Raw genomic sequence first — 21,305 nt, 5'->3', positions numbered from 1 at the left:
AATATGTTAGACGATTCAAAAAGGCTCAACCGATCAGAGGAAAGTAGTTACTAATTTGTTGCAGGCTGAAAGTAGTTAGTAATTCGTTCACTTTCTGCGACCTTCTACTACTTGCTAAATGGGGTAACCATCACCGCATCTCGACGCCATCGCACTTGTGTTCTCTGCTATGTATATGTTCACAGAAATATTAGGCATATACAGAGAATGCTGGCCATCACACTTGTGTTCTCTGTTGTATATATGTTCACAGAAATATGGGGCATATACATAGAATGCTGAGCATCAGTTCGAAGCAGTATGCAGCTGATGTAATTCAGCTTGATAAGATTCTGAAACAGATTTACAAGGATTTTCAAAAGAAACCACTCCTCATAGCACCTGATGGATTTTTTGAAGCCGACTGGTTTAAGGAGATTATTCGGCAAACAGGACCAAACATTTTGGATGTTGTTAAACATCATATCTACAATCTTGGGGCAGGTGCAGACAATAAATTCTATAGTTTTCATTAAAATCTTTGATAGTATGATGTTCTTATAGGACATTAACCTTTATCTCCTGATCAGGTGTGGATGAGCACCTTGTAGAAAAGATATTGGATCCATTTTATCTGAGTCAAGAAGCATCCACATTCAAGAGTGTGAAAGCCATTTTGCAGGAATATGGGCCTTGGTCAAGTGTATGGGTGGGTGAAGTTGGTGGGACTTATAATAGTGGGCATCCACATTCAAGAGTGTGAAAGCCATTTTGCAGGAATATGGGCCTTGGTCAAGTGTATGGGTGGGTGAAGCTGGTGGGACTTATAACAGTGGGCACCATCTCATCACTAATGCTTTTATATTTAGTTTTTGGTAAGCTCAGTTTTCTTAACATTCAATGTTTATTATACTCTTTGGAATTGAAATATCAATAATTATTCATTGCATTGCGATCAGGTATTTAGATCAGCTTGGCATGGCATCTACGTATAATACCAAGTCTTACTGCAAACAAAGCTTGATTGGTGGTAACTATGGCCTTTTAAACCCAACGACTTATGTGCCAAATCTTGATTATTACAGGTAAAACTTTATGACCTAATATCTACTTATTAAATTGGTTATACCACTGCCAATCTAATGGAGAAGTTTATAGCAGATTTTTCTGCAGGATAAGGGTCATGGAGAGAACTAAATTTGTTCACCCATCTTTGGACATGGGCATAGTGCTAACATTTGTTAGGGTAAATTATGTTGCAGTGCACTTCTCTAGCATCAACCAATGGGAAAACGTGTTCTTTCAACAATTTCTAAAGGAACAAAATATTTGCATGCTTATGCACATTGTGCTGAGAATGCAGTAAGTATGGAGAAACTATGAAGATTGTAGAAGAACTAATATTTATCTGGTAACAAAAGGTCCAATTAGGATTACTTCTGTAGCTAAGCCTCTGTAATGCAAAATATATAAGGATAATCATAATTTGCATACTTATTCCTTTCTTGATCCTCATCACTTCGGTAAAGAGGACAGAAACCAGGGTTTTAGTTAGTTTATTATTTGTTGCATTCGATATTCTGTCCAATCATTTGCTCATTGAATGCATACTTAGCAGCAGTATGGATGTGGTAAAACGAATTAGGGTATTAATATGAAACCCCCTTTTCTTTCTTTCTTTGAACGACTCCATCTAATATTTCTGTGTGATCATTTTTCACAACCAAAGAGGAATCACTTTACTGTTGATCAACTTTAGTAGGGACACTCGTACCTCTGTGCAACTCTCTACCATTTTAGGAATTTTCGCAGAAGAAATGGATACAGTCTTGAAGTTTTCAAATGCCAAGGAGCTGAGGAATTTGATTGCAAGATCAAGACTGAAGTATCATTTGACAGCTAAAGATGGTAATCTCAACAGCCAAACTATGCTTCTCAATGGGAAAATTCTTTATGTGACCCTTGAGGGTGAGATACCTTCTTTAGAGTTGATGACTGTTGATGCTAACAAACATATTTCTGTAGCACCTCTCTCTATTGCATTTGTGTCTCTTCCAGATGTTTAATTGCCAGCATGCAGTAATTAGGGATTTATGTTCACAGAAATATTAGGCATATACAGAGAATGCTGAGAGAATGTTGTACGATGAGCTTGCAGATTGTGAGAATACATGCTCACAACTTTGGAACTTAGAAAACAGTTTCCGTCAATCCCTTTGAGAAAAATGTGGGCGTGGACTTGTTGCAATTCATCGGCATTGATACAGGCCTACAAAAGATTTAAATAGGTATGATTTTCTTCCTCACATAGTGGCCTCGAGACTACATTTCTGGCACAACATGTTCAGGTTTAGGTACCTTGCTTTTGCTTCTATGACCGTATTAGATTAAGGGAGCTTACAGATTGTGCAGGTCGTGGATCAGGTTGTTGATCGCCCAGCTCTAGCACAAATCCCATGCAAAGAGCAGAGGCCGAGCATCAACAGAAGCACTCTATACTCCTATAATGGAGTGAATTTCGCAGAGAAAGGTCTGGGTATTCTCCATTGATGCAGAGATTTTCGAAGTCACGCCCTCGCTCTTCATGGTGGAGCTTCGAAAAACTGAAGGGGATTCGTTGGAATACAATAAGTTCTACATTGAGGATCTAAAGCCCGGCCTCAAAGACACCGTTTAGACATGGGATGGAAACAAACAATAAATATATATTCGCTGTGTATACTACATGATTTTTTCTACAATGTTTTTTAGGATTAAGTTAAAGTTGTTATGTTCTGAGTTTTCTTCATCAGTTTGAGGCAATGCTAAAGCATTGTTCACATAAATCGGGCTGCAAGTTTCCTGCAATGTTTATTCAGATTAAGTGAAAGTTATGTTGTGAACAAGCAATCTTTTTGTTTCGTGACAATTTCCTGAGAACCATTACAATATCATACCATTTATGGTGACATAATTAACAGTTCATGGCTAAACACTCTCCTACAAGATGCTTTTATGGATTGAAACAATCGAACATGTTTAAAATGGCAAAGCCTTGTTTAAGTAGAAAAACGGTACCCAGTTTAAGGAGCTTTTGATTAATTTGGAAAAAACTGCCTGGATATCCCACCATCTCATGCGAATATCCCACCATCTCATGCGAATCAACTGTTAATATATCGATGCTTTTATCTTTAGATTAGAATAGACAATTATTTGTTGAATACAATATCGTACCATTTCTGGTGACATATAATTAACAGTTCATGGCTAAAAACTCTCCTACAAGATGCTTTTATGGATTGAAACAATCGAACATGTTTAAAATGGCAAATCCTTGTTTAAGTAGAAAAAAGGTACCCAATTTAAGGAGCTTTTGATTAATTTGGAAAAAAATTGCCTGGATATCCCACCACCTCATATGAATATCCCACCATCTCATGCGAATCAACTGTTAATATATCGATGCCTTTATCTTTAGATTAGAATAAACAATTATTTGTTGAATATAGGCAGGAACCACTGTTTTCTAACCCTGCTAATATTGCCAGGTATATACACCTTGATATATCAAAGGCTGATTCCTAGTTATCAATAACGAGTGTCCTTTGGATGGAAGCCCTTCAAAGGAAATGTTGCAGGCTATAAGTTGGACCTTTTGGAGGGTTTTTTTGCACCTTTTCTAGTCAAAATTGACATCAGACTTATTGGAGAGCTTCGTTGCACCTTTTCTGGTCAAAATTGCTTAGAATCCGACAGATTACAAATGATAACTTACTTACAGATTTATTGGATTATGAACCAAGCAAAAACTAAAGGAAGAAATTTAATAACTTACGCTTTATCTCAAAACCTTTGTAAGGTAGCAAATAAGGGAAGTGTTCAAAGAAAAACCATAGAAAGGTTGTACCTTTTAAGGTAGCAAATAAGGGAAGTGTTCAAAGAAAAACCCATAGAAAGGTTGTTTTGTTGTGTGGCATAGGTGAATTGGTTATCGAAGAAGATACAAGATACGTTCTTTCTTGGTGAAAATATTTAAGAATTTCTATGTCAAATTATCTGATGTTAGTAATCTTTATCAGGAAAATGAATTCATAAAGGATCAAATATCGGTTCTTCTAATTTTTCGTCTATTGGATGCTTTTTCACAAGCACTTCTTGATTGTTGTGATTTTAAATTACTTCAATTAAGTGCAAGGTATTGTTTATCAATGGGCCATTGTGATTCTTAATCCTCTTCACTCAATATTTTTTGTCTATTGGATGATTTTTCACAAGCACTTCTTGATTGTTGTGATTTTAAATTACTTCAATTAAGTGCAAGGTATTGTTTATCAATGGGCCATTGTGATTCTTAATCCTCTTCACTCAATATCACCAGTAGTCTCCACAAGAACACAAGATATCCTTGAAATGATGGAAACGACTTATATCTCTAATAATGATTTCTCGCCCAACAATTTTAGAGATAAATTTGGTGGCATCATGGCAATCACCACATATGTGAATATTTTTTATTATCTTCTACCAGGGGTTGTATTGATAAGCCCAAAAGCAATGACCAACTTCTCGTTGTGTCCACAGAGAATGTATTCTTTCTCTTCCTCCTCAACATCTTGCAACACAAAGTTTGTCTTAGGCACATATCCTCCCTCTTTCATCTGCCTAGCCATGCCCTCCAATGTGGCGTGAATTTTGACTTCTTTCTTCTATGCTATTATTTCTTATGCCATTACCTTACCTTCCTCCTCAACATCTTGCAACACAAAATTTGTCTTAGGCACATATCCTCCCTCTTTCATCTACCTAGCCAAGCCCTTCAATGTGGCGTGAATTTTGACTTCTTTCTTCTATGCTATTATTTCTTATGACATTGCCTTACGGCGTTTCCTTTGCAACATGTGATGCAAATGCTAGTATATATATATATATATATATATATATATATATATAAAGCCAATGTGTATTGAAAAAATTTCAATTTGTGTTTGTCCAATTTTTTTAAATGAGAAAGTGTTATATTAATATATATAATTTAATTATAAAATATTTAATTAATATTATGAATTTAAAAAAAATGAATATTATTAAAATTAAAAATAATGTTGAGAATTTTATTTAAAAAATTAATTAATGATCTAATTCAAAAATATTTTTAGATTTTGATATATAAACTTAGTTTTTATAATGGAGTATGATGATAACCTATATAGTTTGAATTATAAAATGCAAATGGTAAATTTTGTGTTTATTTGCTTGATAATTTATTCTTTATAAAGAAGTGTTATATTAATATGTATAATTGAATTTTGAAATATTTAATTGATATTATGAATTTAAAAAAAAGTGAATATCATTAAAATTAAAAGTAACGTCAGAGGTTTATAAGAAAATTAATTGATGAATTAATTCAAAATTATTTTAATCAGAATATTTGATTTTGTGATTCATGATTTATATCAAATATTTTTGGACAAAATCATATTTAGATTATAAAGTCTATGCTTTTGAACCACTTATTGTGATTCAACATCAAGATATAATGGACCATAATCTAAATGTGATTTTGTCAAAAAAATATATAGTATAATTAATGTTTAAATATTTTATGTAAAATTCATTAATAAATAATTTAAAAGTATTTAATTATAAAAAATATTTTAAATAAATTGAAAATAAATAGTATTTTTTTCCAGTATAGAAAATTTTAAATTATACAAAATATTGGGTTAGGCAATTTTGAATATATCACACTAGTTTTTACGTGGAGTTACATTACTATATATAGAGAAAATCTTGATGTGCAATTACAATTGCATTATCATGCACTTAAATAAAATTTAGTTATTCCAATTGCATTATGTAAATAAAATGTAGTTAATCCAAATAATTTGTTGGTAAATTTCTAGTTTAGTTGGCATATTGTTAATCTATTTCTACTCATCCATTCTCAGATCTACGACCAGGATTGCTATGGGTTCCAAAGGGGAAAGTACATGGACGTGCAAGCTTATACCTACACCAATCGGGTCGTGTCACGTGGAAGGATCGTCGGGTATTACAAAGTCAAACAATGAGGTTTTACCTCATACCGTGAATTTCTAAGGTCATACCACAGGTTTGGACCCTAAAACAGGCTCTCTATTTCGTGAGCCACAAAACACAGTTACACTACAGCCAGGAAATCTATGGTTCACTTAATACCTTGAGATCAGGAAAGGTTAATAAATATTTGAATCATTTTCCCATAAATAGAAAATCCAAATGGATTTGGGCCATTGTGGATATGTAATGGAGAATCCTAAGTCACTATGGACCCAATCAGGTGTTTGCACCCCAAACTGGACCCATAGAGTGAGGAAATACCTCAAACGAGTGCCTCAAGAGTCGAAGTGAACCAAATCGGTGACAGAGGGCCAAAGACGAAGAGAGGGAAGGAGGCAAAGGACCCTACCTAACCAAATCGGTGACAGAGGGCCAAAGACGAAGAGAGGGAAGGAGGCAAAGGACCCTACCTAAGCATTAGACATCCCTAAGAGGTCATACATCTAGGTTAAGGTAGGGGAACTCAAGTAAGGTGATCTAGCACAGAAGGACGGTAGAGAGATATCATTTTCTCACTGGGTGGGTCACGCATGAACACGACACAGAAGAGGGTCACAACGCGACGAGAGATATCATTTTCTCACTGGGTGGGTCACGCATGAACACGACACAGAAGAGGGTCACAACGCGACCTCCCTAGTGGGTAGGCATATGTGAGTTATAAAATGCAAAATCCATATGCTACATATTGCATCCCCTGCAGGAGATGCTATCCATAAGATGGGAATAGTAGCGAGTTGAAAGGAAGGAGAGAAGCGAGGATGCCCCCGGCAGGGTGAGTAAGCCATATCTACTACTACTAAGCCAGCAGGTTGCCAATGCCAGTGCTGGGCCTCACTCAGAGACTACTCCACTTGGACTACTTGCTCGGCTGGGCTACTTGAGATAAACTATGTAGCATGGATAAGTTTTCACCTCTGATATTTGCCTATCTATGTCTGCTAGTGGATCCCCGGCTGCTGGATCCCTGGCTGCTTAGCTTGGATCTGGTCTGCCAACTTGAACTCCACGGAGGAAACATAGCCCTCGACCCTCTCCTCGAAACTAGACCTCGAAACAACCGTGGCCCTACACTTCCACCTCGATCCTCAACCCTTGACCTATAACTTGACATCACTACGCTGCAGAACTTTCCTACCTCAACTTGATGGGCCATGCATTATATATGAGGCATCCGTTGAGGATAGATCAGGCGCCATACACATAGTTTCATTCACGCTAGGATGGTTTTGACGGCCAGGGAAGTAGGTTGGGCTTGGAGATATATTGATTGATTGGACTTGATTGATTCACTTCAGAAAAGATTTTGAGTAGAAAGGTTCATTTTGTAGCAGAGGGAATGTGTAAGTTTCTTCGTCTATTCATTCTTTAAAAAAAAAAAAAAAATTAAAAATTATGTTCATAGAAAAATAATTTTGACTATAATAAAAAAAAATGAATATGTTGTTAAAAAAAAAAAAATGCCCTCCATTATGAGGGGATGTGTAAAATAAAAGTTAAAAATTATGTACTAAATAGAAAAATAATGTCTACTTTAATAAAAAATAAATGAATATGTTGTAAAGTAACTAGAAGTAAAAAAAATATCCGAGTAAGATGTTTAAATCTTATAATTTGATTATTGATAAAATATTTTAATAGGAATTAATATTTACATATACTTAAAAATATGTTAATAATAAAAAACTATTTTAATTTGCGTCATAAAATGTTTGAATGTACATGTTATGTAAAATATTTTAATTTCAATTGTGTATATATTATATATCATTTTAAAACAATTATGTATATATCAGGAAAAAATTAAGTTTTGTGGTTAAAATTTTTATTTGGTCCTATATATACTCTATTTGGCATTCAAAGATACAATTTAAATAATGAAAAATAACACATTGTATTTTACACTGTAAAGAAATTTGCATGCTAATCCCTCTAGGCTCATGTTAGATCTATACTTAAATGGATCTATGCTTTAAGAAACAATAATGCTTTATCGATTAAGAAGGGATTTTAAGCCATACTCTAAGACTTTAAAAAAAATATCATTTTCATTAACATATTTCTTATTAAAATATTATTTTATTCGGTTTTTTAATTTATTTAAAAATTTTATAATTATTATTTTTAATAACAAATGATAATATTTGTTTCTCAAATATTAAAAAATCAGAAAAAACAAAAATTCAGGCCACAATTTAGTGTTTTGTCTATATTACTATCAGTGAAGATCCATCTTAACTTCGGATCTACCAAATCTCTTGATATGCAAAGCTTTTTTAGAGTCAAAAGAGATTTTATCTCTCTCCGCTCTTGGTAGATCTGGAGTTAAGATGAATCTAGATTGGTTTAATTCCCTCTTTAAATAGGCTACATTCCACATGAATACCATGAGCCATTTTTATTTTTATAAGATAATTTTTATTTCATTTTTTATTTTTATTTATTTTATTTTGACAAAATTTACATTAGATTAATCTTTTTATTTAATTTTAATTTTATTTTTATGTAATTTAACTTAATTAAAAAATTAAATATTACAATACAGCATTTTATTTTACCTTACTTAATGAAATAACGCCTCCCAATATAATTATTTATCTTAAAATAAAATCAAAATCTTCCGCATAACAATTAAATTGTATTCATACAAAAAATTCCTATAATAAATTAGTGCTTTGTTGATATTACTATTATTTGTCTAAAAATAAAATCAAAATCTTCGACATATACATAGCAATTGTGTCCAGATCGAATATACAATCATATTCAATGTAGAATGATAATGCACCCTCCGGCATTAAGGTGCTTCATGTACTAGAGCCCTCAGCATGCAAGTTGGTTAATGGAGCCATTAATTCTGTACTCCCTTTGGCAAAGATTTCTCCACGTCTTTAGTACATTTCTAGGCGGCCTAACTGGTTTCAAACATTGTTGTTTCCTAATTTTGGGCTTTTGTTTTTTCTTTGTATCTTCAGTTTTTCTCGTGATTCATGGAAGCCATACAATGTTATTCCACCTCACCCCATAACTGGTTTGCCCAATTAATTTCACTGTAACAATGCAATTGCCTTGTACATAGAACTTAGAAAACTAGAGCAAACGTAGCTACAAAACAATTTTCAAAACAATGCAAGAGTGTTCTTGGTGTTGAGAAGAGGAAGAGAAACTGTTTGATTATCCCATTTTATAGTTTGTTTTAAACCACCACTCTCTCAAAATTTTCTTAAGTATTTAATGCATGTTGTTTCCTTTATTTTAATTCTTTATATGCATTAATTAGAACAACATAGAAGTATAAAAAAAATATAAATAAAAATATCTTCACAAATATTTTCTTAGGTAATATATTTATTTATTTTCCAGTAAAAATATATTTATTTTCCAGTTGTAAAAGCTATATTGATTATTGTATTATTGTGAGTAATTATTGTGTTTTAATGACTGTTGTATGTTTCAAATCTCTTTAAACCATCTTTAAAGTTGTTGGATCAACCAAAAATGGGATTAAATAGTTATTTTTTGCAATTCGAATAAAATCATGAAGTGTGATATTGAATATGTTTGACACCATTTTTCTCATGGTCACTCCAAGGCTTTTAAGAGGTTTGCTACTTGTCATTTTCTATATAACACTTTTTCTTTCCAGGTTGCTTGTTTTGAATGAGACTGAAATAAGTTTTACAGTTAAAATCTATATGATTTTATTGTGACCACTTACATATCATTGATCCTATCTTAAATTGATAAATGAATAAATAACAATAAATCTTATTTGCATCAAATTAATCTTATGTTAAATTGATCACTATTCTGGTCATTAATTGACAAATGGAATAATACAACTCTATTTATAGATTATGAGATTTGGGTTGTTTAAAGATAAATAAACACAAATAGATTGAATAAATTTAGTAAAATTAATATGAAACTATAACAAACCTAATTGATGGACACACACCTTGCCTACAAAAGAATTGATGGGAAGTAGTTCGTTGTACATTTGCCTCACCATAATGCTTATGTCATTTAGAGATTATAGGGTCCCTAAGCTCAAAGAAAGATTACATAGTCATTGCTAGATGGAAGCAACCTTTTAAACCAAGCACTTGCTTCAAATTATTGGTCTCATGGACAATTTCTAATGATTGGAAAATTACCAGGGTGATAGATGTCAAAATTATGTAGAAAATATATAAAAAAATGTATCAAAATTGTAAGGAGAAACAATTCTTCAAGATTGTGTATAGAATGAGTCAAAATAGTTTAGCATATACCCTTTGTATCAGCATGCAACTTCTCTATCTTAGATGAGCCACTTGTTTATTTCAAAAGTAGAGGGAAACTCTTAGGTGGTTCATAGTTTACACAACAACTGGGCTAAGTTCAAGTTAATTTATAAGCAAGATTTTTCCCTTGCCTCTTATTCACACTAGCAAGCTCTCATTAAAGAGCAATACTAGGCCTAAAATATAGTGTCTCTAGGTAGACTAGTAAGACCCCTTTAGCAATCGGTTGTGCTTGCCTAATTTGTAATTGATGATAAGGAAGGGCTATTGTTGTCATCACCTTTCTAAATGGCATTATATTTTTTACAAAATCAAAGAAAAGAAGAAAAACAAAAGTTATTATTAGGTGCAAATAATATTTGGAACATACTCATATGCACTATATTGTAATTGTTTTCAAATGGAAATTTTCATTGATCTCCTAAACCCAATATAAAAGATAGTAAAACTAAGAAAGAAATCCTACAATGCAGAAAATAGAACAACCCTCAACATCCAACTTAGGGTCTTTTTATGTATTTCATGACATCAAGCACAAACAAATGCAAAATAAGAAGAAGTTTGAAAATAACATACAAACCAAATATTGATGAGGTCCTCCTCCGATACTCTAGGAATGAACACATAAAACAAAGACAAAAAAGAAAACCAAAAGTAGATTATAAGTTTCAAACTTCCAATACAAAATAACACATGCATACATAGGGCTACAACGATCGACAATGCTGAGAACATTTTAGTTACCAAGAGTAATCTTATAGCAATGAAATAACATTAAGAGGCTTATACTCATCTCAATATTTGGTGCACCACTGAATGGATTTCACATTACTAGTGGAATGTACATCTTCACTTGATCAAGTTCTTGTCATATTTATCCGCTTCTCATATGTTTCAATTATGATAGATTATTTGATGATATTTTCTCATTTGTGACCAGTTGGACTTGCCACACTTTGCAGTTTTGGGTAATTATCAAGGAAAACTTTCCATGTATCTTTCCAAGTGCGTGAAATGTTCATTGTCACATACCCACAATGATGTGTACAAGAATCTGAGTACATTGTATCATAATTTTGACAATGAATGGCTATATAGAAAGTAACATGATGTGTGACAACTCATAGGGATATGTTTACATTATCCAATGGTTCTTTGTAAATAGTTTATTTCTATAATCAATGCATATTTGCATGTGTTAGACATACGTACACTTGGCTAGGTGTCACTAATTTGTTAATATTCAATTTGCATGGTATATCATTATATATCTGACATGTAGACGCACAACTATGTACTTTTGGTGTTACGTTATGTTATTGGCAAGGATATTTACTTTGAATCTAGGTGAGTTTATGGGTTATATTTGTCGAGTCACATGAACATTGTTTTCGACTATTTGTGTTAAATATTACAACATTTAGAGTGTCTGCGATTTGTATACTAGTTTATTGTTTGCCATGTTGCATTAGGTGAACTTTGAGGATAAAATGGACCTTTTGAGGAAAATAATAAGATAATTAACCATATGTCAACCATACCAACCATAATTAACTAGGGTCAATTATAATCTCTCCTCTTTATCTTTAATCAACCATAAAGATCATAGCCAACCATAATTGACCAAGGTTAACCTCAATCAACCATGGGTTAATGAGGTGAACCATTATACCTCCATCAACCATGGTTTGCCTCCATCAACCATGGTTTGCCTCAATCAAGGATGGTCAACCCTCTTCAATCATGATGAACTTCATTAACCCTCCTTAGTTGGTAATGAAGCAATTTTTGTAACATTAACATAAAAATTAATGTAACATCAATCATGGTCAACATTAATGTAACAATATTACAATTGGTAATTTTATGATAAATTGCTAGATTAATGTAACATAAATACATTTTTACATTTTTGGTTGACCATGGTCAAACTTATTCAACCATGTTAATTCGCAATCAACACTCTTCATCATCAATTAAACTTGTCAACCATGGTAAACTAAGGTCAACCATAATCTTCCCCCTAATACCTGGTCAACCATGTTAATCATTGTCAACTTAGGTTAGTCATGGTAATAATTGTCAATCATGGTCTATTAAGGTCAACCATGGTAATCATTGTCAACCATGTTCAAATGAGGTCAATCATGGTAATCAATGTCAATCATGTTCAACTAAGGTCAATCGTCATCTAGCTTGACCAACGATGGTTAACACTCTTTAACCATGGTCTAACTCATCAACCATATTCAACCCCATCAAACCACTTCAACCGTTAATGTAACCATATTTGTAACATTACATTGATGCGAGATCAACCATGGCCAACATTAATGTAACATTATTACATGAATGTAACAACAATACATTGTGAAATTAATGGTTGACCTTGGTCAACCTCGATCAACTCTCATTCAACGTTAGTCAACCCTCTTCAATGTCAGTCAACCTTGTCAACCATGATCAAACTCATAAGCTCTCCTCAACCATGGTGAACAAATCTACCCCACTTACATCAACTATCAACTAGCACAACTACATTAGTAAATGTAGTTGATATACATTGATTGGAGAAATTTTTCACTTTTTATATGTCAATCGACTTATGAAAATAATGTCGATCAACATATATCAAACACATGTACTAATATGATTATGTTAATATCATCCATATGAGATAACAAATTTACTCATAAAAAAACGTTTTTAATTGAAATGATAGAGATAAGACTAGTTTTATACTTGGATTATACACATATAAACCTAATATGTTATAGACCATTTAAACAAATAAGGTCCGAAAAGCATATGACAATTCCAAAGTTTCAAGACTTTAAACTTACAATTTTGTAAAAAGTTGAGTCAACTGTGAGGGAGCTCTACATTCTCGAAATTTGATTTTTTTTTATATTTAAAAATTAAAAATGGTATTTAAAATTAATTTTTTAGATTTTATGAATATATTAAATTTGAATTTTATAAAACAAATTATTAACGTATATTAATTTTTTATTATATTTTAATTTTACTAAAATAAATTTAATAGTATGGTGTATCAAGTTAGAATTTTGTTTAAGAAGATAATTTGCCATTTTAATTATTTTAGTGATCAATGTTTCAAATTTAATAATATGGTGTACTTTTAATTGGTAAGGTAAAAGCATAAATAATGGTAATACTAAATCTCTCCATATATTCAATTTTTTGAACATATAACATAGAGTTATTCAATAAAAATAAGGAGTTTAACTATATCATAACTAGCAATTGCATTATATGTTGCAAAGGAAACGCCGTAAGGCAGTAGCTCAGAAAAAAAATAGCATAAAAGAAAGAAATAAAATTTTAAGTCATTTTTATGCAATGAAGCAATAAATATTGGTCCATTGCATTGTTCTTAGCAGTCATTGTTACTTAACTTATGAGAATAACATATTGGAAATGATTTATTGACTCTTGCCACATTTTTGGCCTTTGCTAGTTTAAAAGACATAATAAATTGTGAAGCATCACAATGGTTAGTAGATGTGTGATAGCATTTTTTAAGGTTAGAGGAGCATACGACACTCATATGTCTTCATCAACTCTGTAACCAACTGATCTTAGAAGAAATAATCAAAAATCTAGTATATAAGATTATCTCCAAGATACCAAATCATAAGCTCCGGTTCTAACTGCTATTGGATTACTCAAAGAAATCCACTTGCCTTACTTCTTGTTTTATAGAATTTTTTTCAAGAGAGACATGGCCAATAGAAAGTGCAGCAACCTAGTCTTATTCCTTTGAAATATTCCTTACTCTAGACAAACATATCTTGAAAACAAAACCCCACACATAGTGTTGGACCTCACAAATATTTTAGTGCACATAAAACACCACCCTAAATATTCTATACTCTTGACCATAAAAACATAATTGTGACAACATGCTGGAATTGATATAAAAAATGACTCAAAATTCACATACATTTTCTTGAATCCTTTCCTCCGAAAAAAAAAAAAAAAAATCACATGGAACTCGTTTAACAATCCCATTTTACATACATCAAATCTCATCTCAGAAAATGATTAAACATGACAGAACTGAGGCATACTTGGACTTCACATACACTATGAAAAACATTACTAATCAATCTGCCAAAGGAAGAGAACTCTAATATAGTTCTAAGTGGATCAGCAAGCAAGGCACATGTTGAAATTGATTGGGTATTGGAATCTAGAGAAACTGTTGTCTACTTAAATTTTCATTTTCACACACAGGTAGCATTATTACTCTCATATTTTTAGATATTGTTGGGAACTGCCATTAACTAACTGGATACAATAAATGATACGACCTATAATTGCAATACAGGGGATAAAAATGAATGGTATAACATAGAACCCAAAAAAAGGCATGCGACAACTAACTTTCCAAATTTCCAGATGTCAGCGTTGCAATAGAATTTGATTTGTGGCTGAGCCAACTAACTTGATATGGATTTCCCAGGGCAACAAATGGTACTGAATTTCAAGTTCCTCAAAATATTTTCCTGAATGTAGCTAAGACCATCTAATCCATGATCAGTTATATAGAACCCTAGGGTGAGTGCCTGGCTCTTATGATTCTAGATCAATACATTGTTTGACATTACAGAGAGTCCTCTAGAATTTAAAAAACTTCATCCCACATTTCAGCATCCAACACTGAGAAGAACTGGGTCTAACGGTCTAGCAGACTTGCTGGTTGTACGAGACATAAATATAAATTGATAGGTAAGTACTTATGATTGTATGATTCCTTTGATCCTGAATTATAGATATGCAACAGGCAGGAGATGAGTGCCCTCCAAAATCTATGAAACATGTGCAATCACTTTGTTGTTTTGTTGCAGTCGAGTCAGGAACACTAAAGTTGTGTACTCTATAGAATATCACTGTGTCACAGGCAAAATCTCACACACCTGCTGTCAAATTTACATTACGGTCATTCAAGTATGTGCCGTTATCTTCTTTTTTATTGAACGCAGATGCATAGATATGTAGCTTTCAGTGCTCAGTTGTCGAGATGGAAAATATTCAAACTTTACTTCACTGTACGAGGACTGCCAGTGAATAGCTTGATTCTACCTTCTCTGAGTCATTCTAATTAAGTGGGACATTATATTTCCAATGTTATGAAGCAAATATTTCAATCATTGATATAATAACTCATCCCTAAAGATATTGGACGATATATCAACAGTAATTATTTGATAAATGTGACAGAGGAGTTATGTGATTATTCTAAAACGTGACATCAGAAAAAAGTAGTGAAATCACAAACAATAATGATTTGATATTTGGGATATAGAATTTTTTTATTTTCTAGGTAATGTGAGTCTTGAGATGATTGGCATGAGTAAGTGTGGTTTGAGTAGATCGAACTGGTGACCTTTCCACCAAGAGTGCCTTCACAGAACACCCTGTCACCATTTTCTCTACCATGGACTATCTGAAATACAGTTTAATTCTTTTATGTTTTGGATTTTTTTCTAGTATATTTTATTGTCAATTTTATTAGACAAACAAAATTAAAATATTCCAAAAAAATTTCAAGTCACTAGATTAATTTACTTATATAATTAAAAATATATTTGAAATAACCAAATATCACAATTTAACCTATAATTATATCACCAAATTTCAACCCAAAAAACAAAACTTAAAATATAAAACTGCAACATCACTTAGATATAAACATATTTTTGAGCTTTTCTCTGCACGTTTTTAAAAATGCTCATTTAGATATAAACATGTTTTGGGATTGTGTCTACACATTTTAAAAAATGGTGACATAAAAATGTTTTGAGCGGTTCTCTACAAGTTTTTAAAAATGGTGACAACATTATGATCAGTGGTGGTTCACAAAGCTCGGCTAGTGGCAAAGGGCTTATCAGAGGTACCTGGCATTGACTACAATGAGACGTTTGCACCAGTTGCAAAGATGGACTCGATCCGGCTTGTGCTAGCCATTGCTGCAGCTCAACGCTGGGAAGTTCCTATTATGATCAGTGGTGGTTCATAATCGTGTTATTTTGAGTGAGATACAACTAAAATACATGTGCATATCAATGGAAAACGTTTTAATTTTGTATACTCAGTTGATCATCATCATATGGTGAAACAAAGTGTTATTTTGATGTGAACAAAGGGAAGCGTGAGAGAGCCATAAATTTTGTTAAGAAATTTTACTTTAAAAATTAAAGCAAGTTTGGTCTATAATTAGAAAGCTAAAGGAAATCCGTTTTATGTAGATTTAGAAAAAGATGTTAGATTTAACTTGAGAGTTTTCCTAATTACTTTAAACTCTTAACCAAGATCTACTCCTTTGTAAGAAATTAAAAATAATGCACAGCGGAACTTACTTTCCATGTTCAAATGCTCCTGGTCTTTGCTTGAGTTGTTGGCTCTTGAATCCTTCCAAGAGCTTGCAATCCTTCCAGTCTTCAATGGAGCAGACAATCTTTATGAGTTGATTGCAAGCCTTGGAGACTCAGCCCTTTTATAGCACTGCAAAACCCCAATCCTAGGGCAGCCTAAAATTTAGCTGAAACAAGTCAGTCTGAAATTTCAGATTGATTGAAATCAATCAATCAATCAATCAGATTTTGATTTCCTTATTCAGCTCAAATTTAATATTGCTATTTATTTTAATCAACTATAATCGGTCCATTAACAATCATAATTGATTAACATTAATCTACATGTATTTGATCCAAATCCTTATTTTTAAATACGTTTAATGCCATGACTTAATTAATCACATTATTTGGCATATGAATGTAATCTTATTGACAGTAATTGACATTATAATCATGATGCACTATATGTCCAACTTAATTATTGCAATTAGACGTCTCTAAATCCAACAATCTCCCACATGGACAAGTGCAACCTTTTGATTATATGTCCTTAACTTTATTGCATGCAACTTTTCTGTCTTTACTTATCGTATTTCTTAAACAATTCTGTCCATCAATTATGCTAACAAAGGACTTAAGCGGCATTTGTTACATTTATTCGCAACTAAACTGACATAAATCACGCTGCCAACATAACTGAATGACATGAATCTGATTTGGACATATAGTTTAGAAATTACACGCAAGTGTGATTAGACGTGCCTATTTCTAATTGAGTCACCTTTACTTTACTGTATGAGGCCAAAAACTTAAACTTTAAAGAAAGAAATAATGAAACTGAAACTGAATGCAACTTGTATATATCATCAAAATTGTTTACAATTGCATTACATAGAACATCAAAAACAGAACTTAAAACATATTCAGACTCCCACATTTTTCTAATTATCCTAAACAGATATTACACCCATACAAGCAACATGTTGGTGAAATTTCTTGGGTGGTAATCCTTTAGTAAGAGGATCCGCAATCATGGAGTCTGTACCTATGTGTTTTATACATAATTCATTATTCTGCACTCTCTCTTTTACAACCAAAAACTTAATGTCAATGTACTTCGACTTTGACGAACTTCGGTTGTTGGATGCGTATAACACTGCTGAATTGTTGTCACATAATAATTTGAGTGGTTTCTGAATAGAATCCACAATTTTCAGACTTGTGACGAAGTTCTTCAGCCATACGCCATGATTAGATGCTTCAAAACATGCAACAAATTCAGCTGCCATAGTGGAGGAGGCTACCAATGACTGTTTAGCGCTCTTCCATGACACAGCACCACCTGCCATCATGAAGATGTATCCTGATGTTGATTTCATGCTGTCGACACATCCTCCAAAATCAGAATCGGTGTATCCAATGACCTCGAGCTGTTCCGATCTCCGATACGTGAGCATATAGTCCCTTGTTCTCTTTAGGTATCTCAACACTCGCTTGGCTGCCTTCCAGTGTTCCATACCTGGGTTACTCAAATATCTCCCTAGCATTCCGGTAATGAACGCAATATCCGGACGCGTGCATACTTGTGCATACATGATGCTACCCACGGCTGAGGCATAGGGAATATCTTTCATGAGGTTTTTATCTAAGTCAGTTTGGGGACATTGTTTCAGACTAAACTTATCTCCTTTTGATATAGGGGTATCTCCTGGTTTGCTGTTTTGCATGCCAAATCTTGTTAGAATCTTATCGATATAGTTCCTCTGGGATAACCTCAGAATACCTTGAGATCTATCTCTAAGTATTTCAATCCCTAGAACAAATGATGCATCACCAAGATCTTTCATTTCAAAGTTCTTAAATAAAAAATTCTTAGTTTGATGCAACATGTCTTTATCGTTACTGGCAAGCAATATGTCATCTACATATAAAACCAAGAAAATAAATTTACTCCCACAGAACTTAAGGTATATACATTCATCTACTATGTTAGACTCAAAACCAAATGAGCTAATAACTTGGTGAAATTTATAATACCATTGTCGAGATGCTTGTTTTAGCCCATAGATAGATTTCTTAAGTCTGCAAACCATAGACCCTGCATCACCTGATACAAAGTTTTCTGGCTGCTTCATATAGATCGTTTCATCAATATCACCATTGAGAAACGCCGTCTTTACATCCATCTGATGAAGTTCTAAATCATAATGTGCTACAAGCGCCAATATAATCCTTAAAGAGTCTTTCGATGAAACTGGAGAGAAAGTCTCTTTATAATCAATGCCTTCTTTCTGTGTGAAACCTTTCGCAACAAGACGTGCCTTGTATTTTTCAACATTGCCTTTAGAATCCCGCTTAGTCTTAAATATCCATTTGCAACCAACGGGTTTCTTGTCTTTAGGCAACGGAACGATATCCCAAACGTCATTGTCATACATAGATTTCATCTCTTCATTCATGGCATTAATCCACATTTGAGAGTTAGAGCTTTCCACAGCTTGTTTGATATTAACAGGATCATTTTCAAACATGCCAATGTCAAACTCATGTTCTTGAAGATATGCATAATCCTTTGATTGTGTAGATCTTTTCTCTCTAGTAGATCTCCTAATTGGCACAGGCTCTAGATTTTCTTGAGGTTCATTTACAACTTGATCTTCAACAGGAGGAAGAACATCATTACCAACTTCTGACTCTCCCACAGGCCCTAGGCCATCAACATTTGTCATGTCAATGTGAGGGTTTGGGTTGGGTTCAGGTCCATTTGTGTTCTCTATTCCATGTTGAGTTTCTAACTGAGTTGTTTGGGATGATGAAGATTGCACATTGTCAAAAGATGTATTTCTAAACACAATCGGAATTTGAACAAAACTAGGACTTTGGTCCATAGTCTCATTCGCATTCGTCTCTTCTTCTTCAAAAATACTATCTTTTGTCATATCTCCCCCCACAAACTCATTATCCTCAAAAAATTTTGCACTTCCTGACTCGAAAACTGTATGTTCTGTTGGATTGTAGAATTTGAACCCCCTAGATCGTTCAGAATAGCCTATAAAGTAACAACTAACGGTTCTTTCGTCCAGTTTCTTTTTGCTTGGCTTATAGGGCCTAGCTTCACATGGACATCCCCAAACTCTCAAATGATTCAAGCTAGGCTTGCGCCCAACCCATAACTCGTAAGGGGTCTTGTTAGCTGCTTTAGTAGGCACTCTGTTAAGTATGTATGCTGCAGTCTTTAAGGCTTCTCCCCACAAATTCTCAGGTAGAGTTGTACGAGCAATCATACTTCTCACCATGTCTTTAAGGGTGCGATTTCGTCGCTCAGCAACACCATTCATTGCAGGCGAACCTGGCAACGTATACTGAGGCACAATTCCGCATTCCTCTAAGTATTTTGCAAAGGGACCTTGACGCTGTTCTCCTGATCCATCATAACGACCGTAGTATTCACCACCACGATCAGAACGAATGGACTTTATACATTTGTTAAGTTGTAACTCAACTTCCGTTTTGAACTTTATGAATACGTCTAATGCTTCCGCCTTTTCTTTTATTAAGTAAATATGACCATATCTTGAATAATCATCTATGAATGTGATAAAGTAACAGTCACCATTTCTTGAAGCCTTTGGAAAAGGACCACAGATATCCGTATGAATTAATTCTAAGATATCATTACACCTTTTTGCATCATACTTACGTTTATTAGTTTGTTTTCCCTTTATACAATTTACACAGTCATTTAAGTTTGTAAAATCTAAAGGTTGGAGAATATCATTAGACACAAGACGTTCTATCCTTTTCATAGAGATATGTCCTAATCGCTTGTGCCATAATGTTGCAGATTTCTCACAAGTTAATTTACGTTTTCTATTATCTATATGCAGTGCCTCTGAATGTGAAGTGTCTATATCTAGAAAATAAAGATTATCATAAGAAGACAGGATACCAGAAGCAAGAAGCTTAGAATCTCGACACAAACTGAAATTTCCATTACCAAATGAACACACATAACCATTTTTGTCCAAATAAGATATAGAAATTAGGTTCCTTCTGAAAGATGGAACCACTAAAGCATCAAAATTTAAATAAAATCCTGTCTTACATAATAATCTAAATTTTCCTATGCTTTCCACTTCTACTTTATTGCCATTTCCTACGTAAACGTAGCGCTCTGCCTCACTTGGCTTGTGATGGCTTAGGCAACCCTGCATCGACATACTGATGTTAGTCGTTGCACCTGAATCTATCCACCAAGTATATCTAGATACAGAACTTAAATTAACTTCAGAACAAACCAAAGCAAGAGACATACCTTTCTTTGCCAACCATGCATGATAGTTGGTGCAGAATTTCTTTGTATGTCCTGGCGCTTTGCAGAAAAAACAGTTCCTTTCTCCTGCTTTCGCAGAAGTATCTTCCTTCTTGCTTTTCTGCGCGGCATTGTTTGCAGCTACCTTGGTAGGTCCCTTTTCCTTGGCAGTAAACTTGCGCTTCTTGCCTTTACCCTTAGGATTAGATGTTACTACATGAGCACTTTCTCCCTTAGTCATTTTCTGTCTCTCTTCCTCCT

The 21,305-nt window shown here is 33.5% G+C and overlaps 1 pseudogene; it reads left to right on the top strand.

Moving 5' to 3' along the window:
- Nucleotides 1-257: 257 nt before the first annotated feature.
- LOC149203011 (heparanase-like protein 3) lies at nt 258-2,066 on the top strand (annotated as a pseudogene).
- Nucleotides 2,067-21,305: the final 19,239 nt, after the last annotated feature.

Source organism: Pinus tabuliformis, chromosome 2_1 (genome assembly GCF_031772625.1).
Source record: "Pinus tabuliformis cultivar Carrire ecotype Pingquan chromosome 2_1, CPIR1, whole genome shotgun sequence".
In the NCBI taxonomy this organism is placed as follows: Eukaryota; Viridiplantae; Streptophyta; class Pinopsida; order Pinales; family Pinaceae; genus Pinus; species Pinus tabuliformis.
Note: the sequence above shows the minus strand (reverse complement) of the source record. Positions and strands in the feature narration are given on the sequence as shown.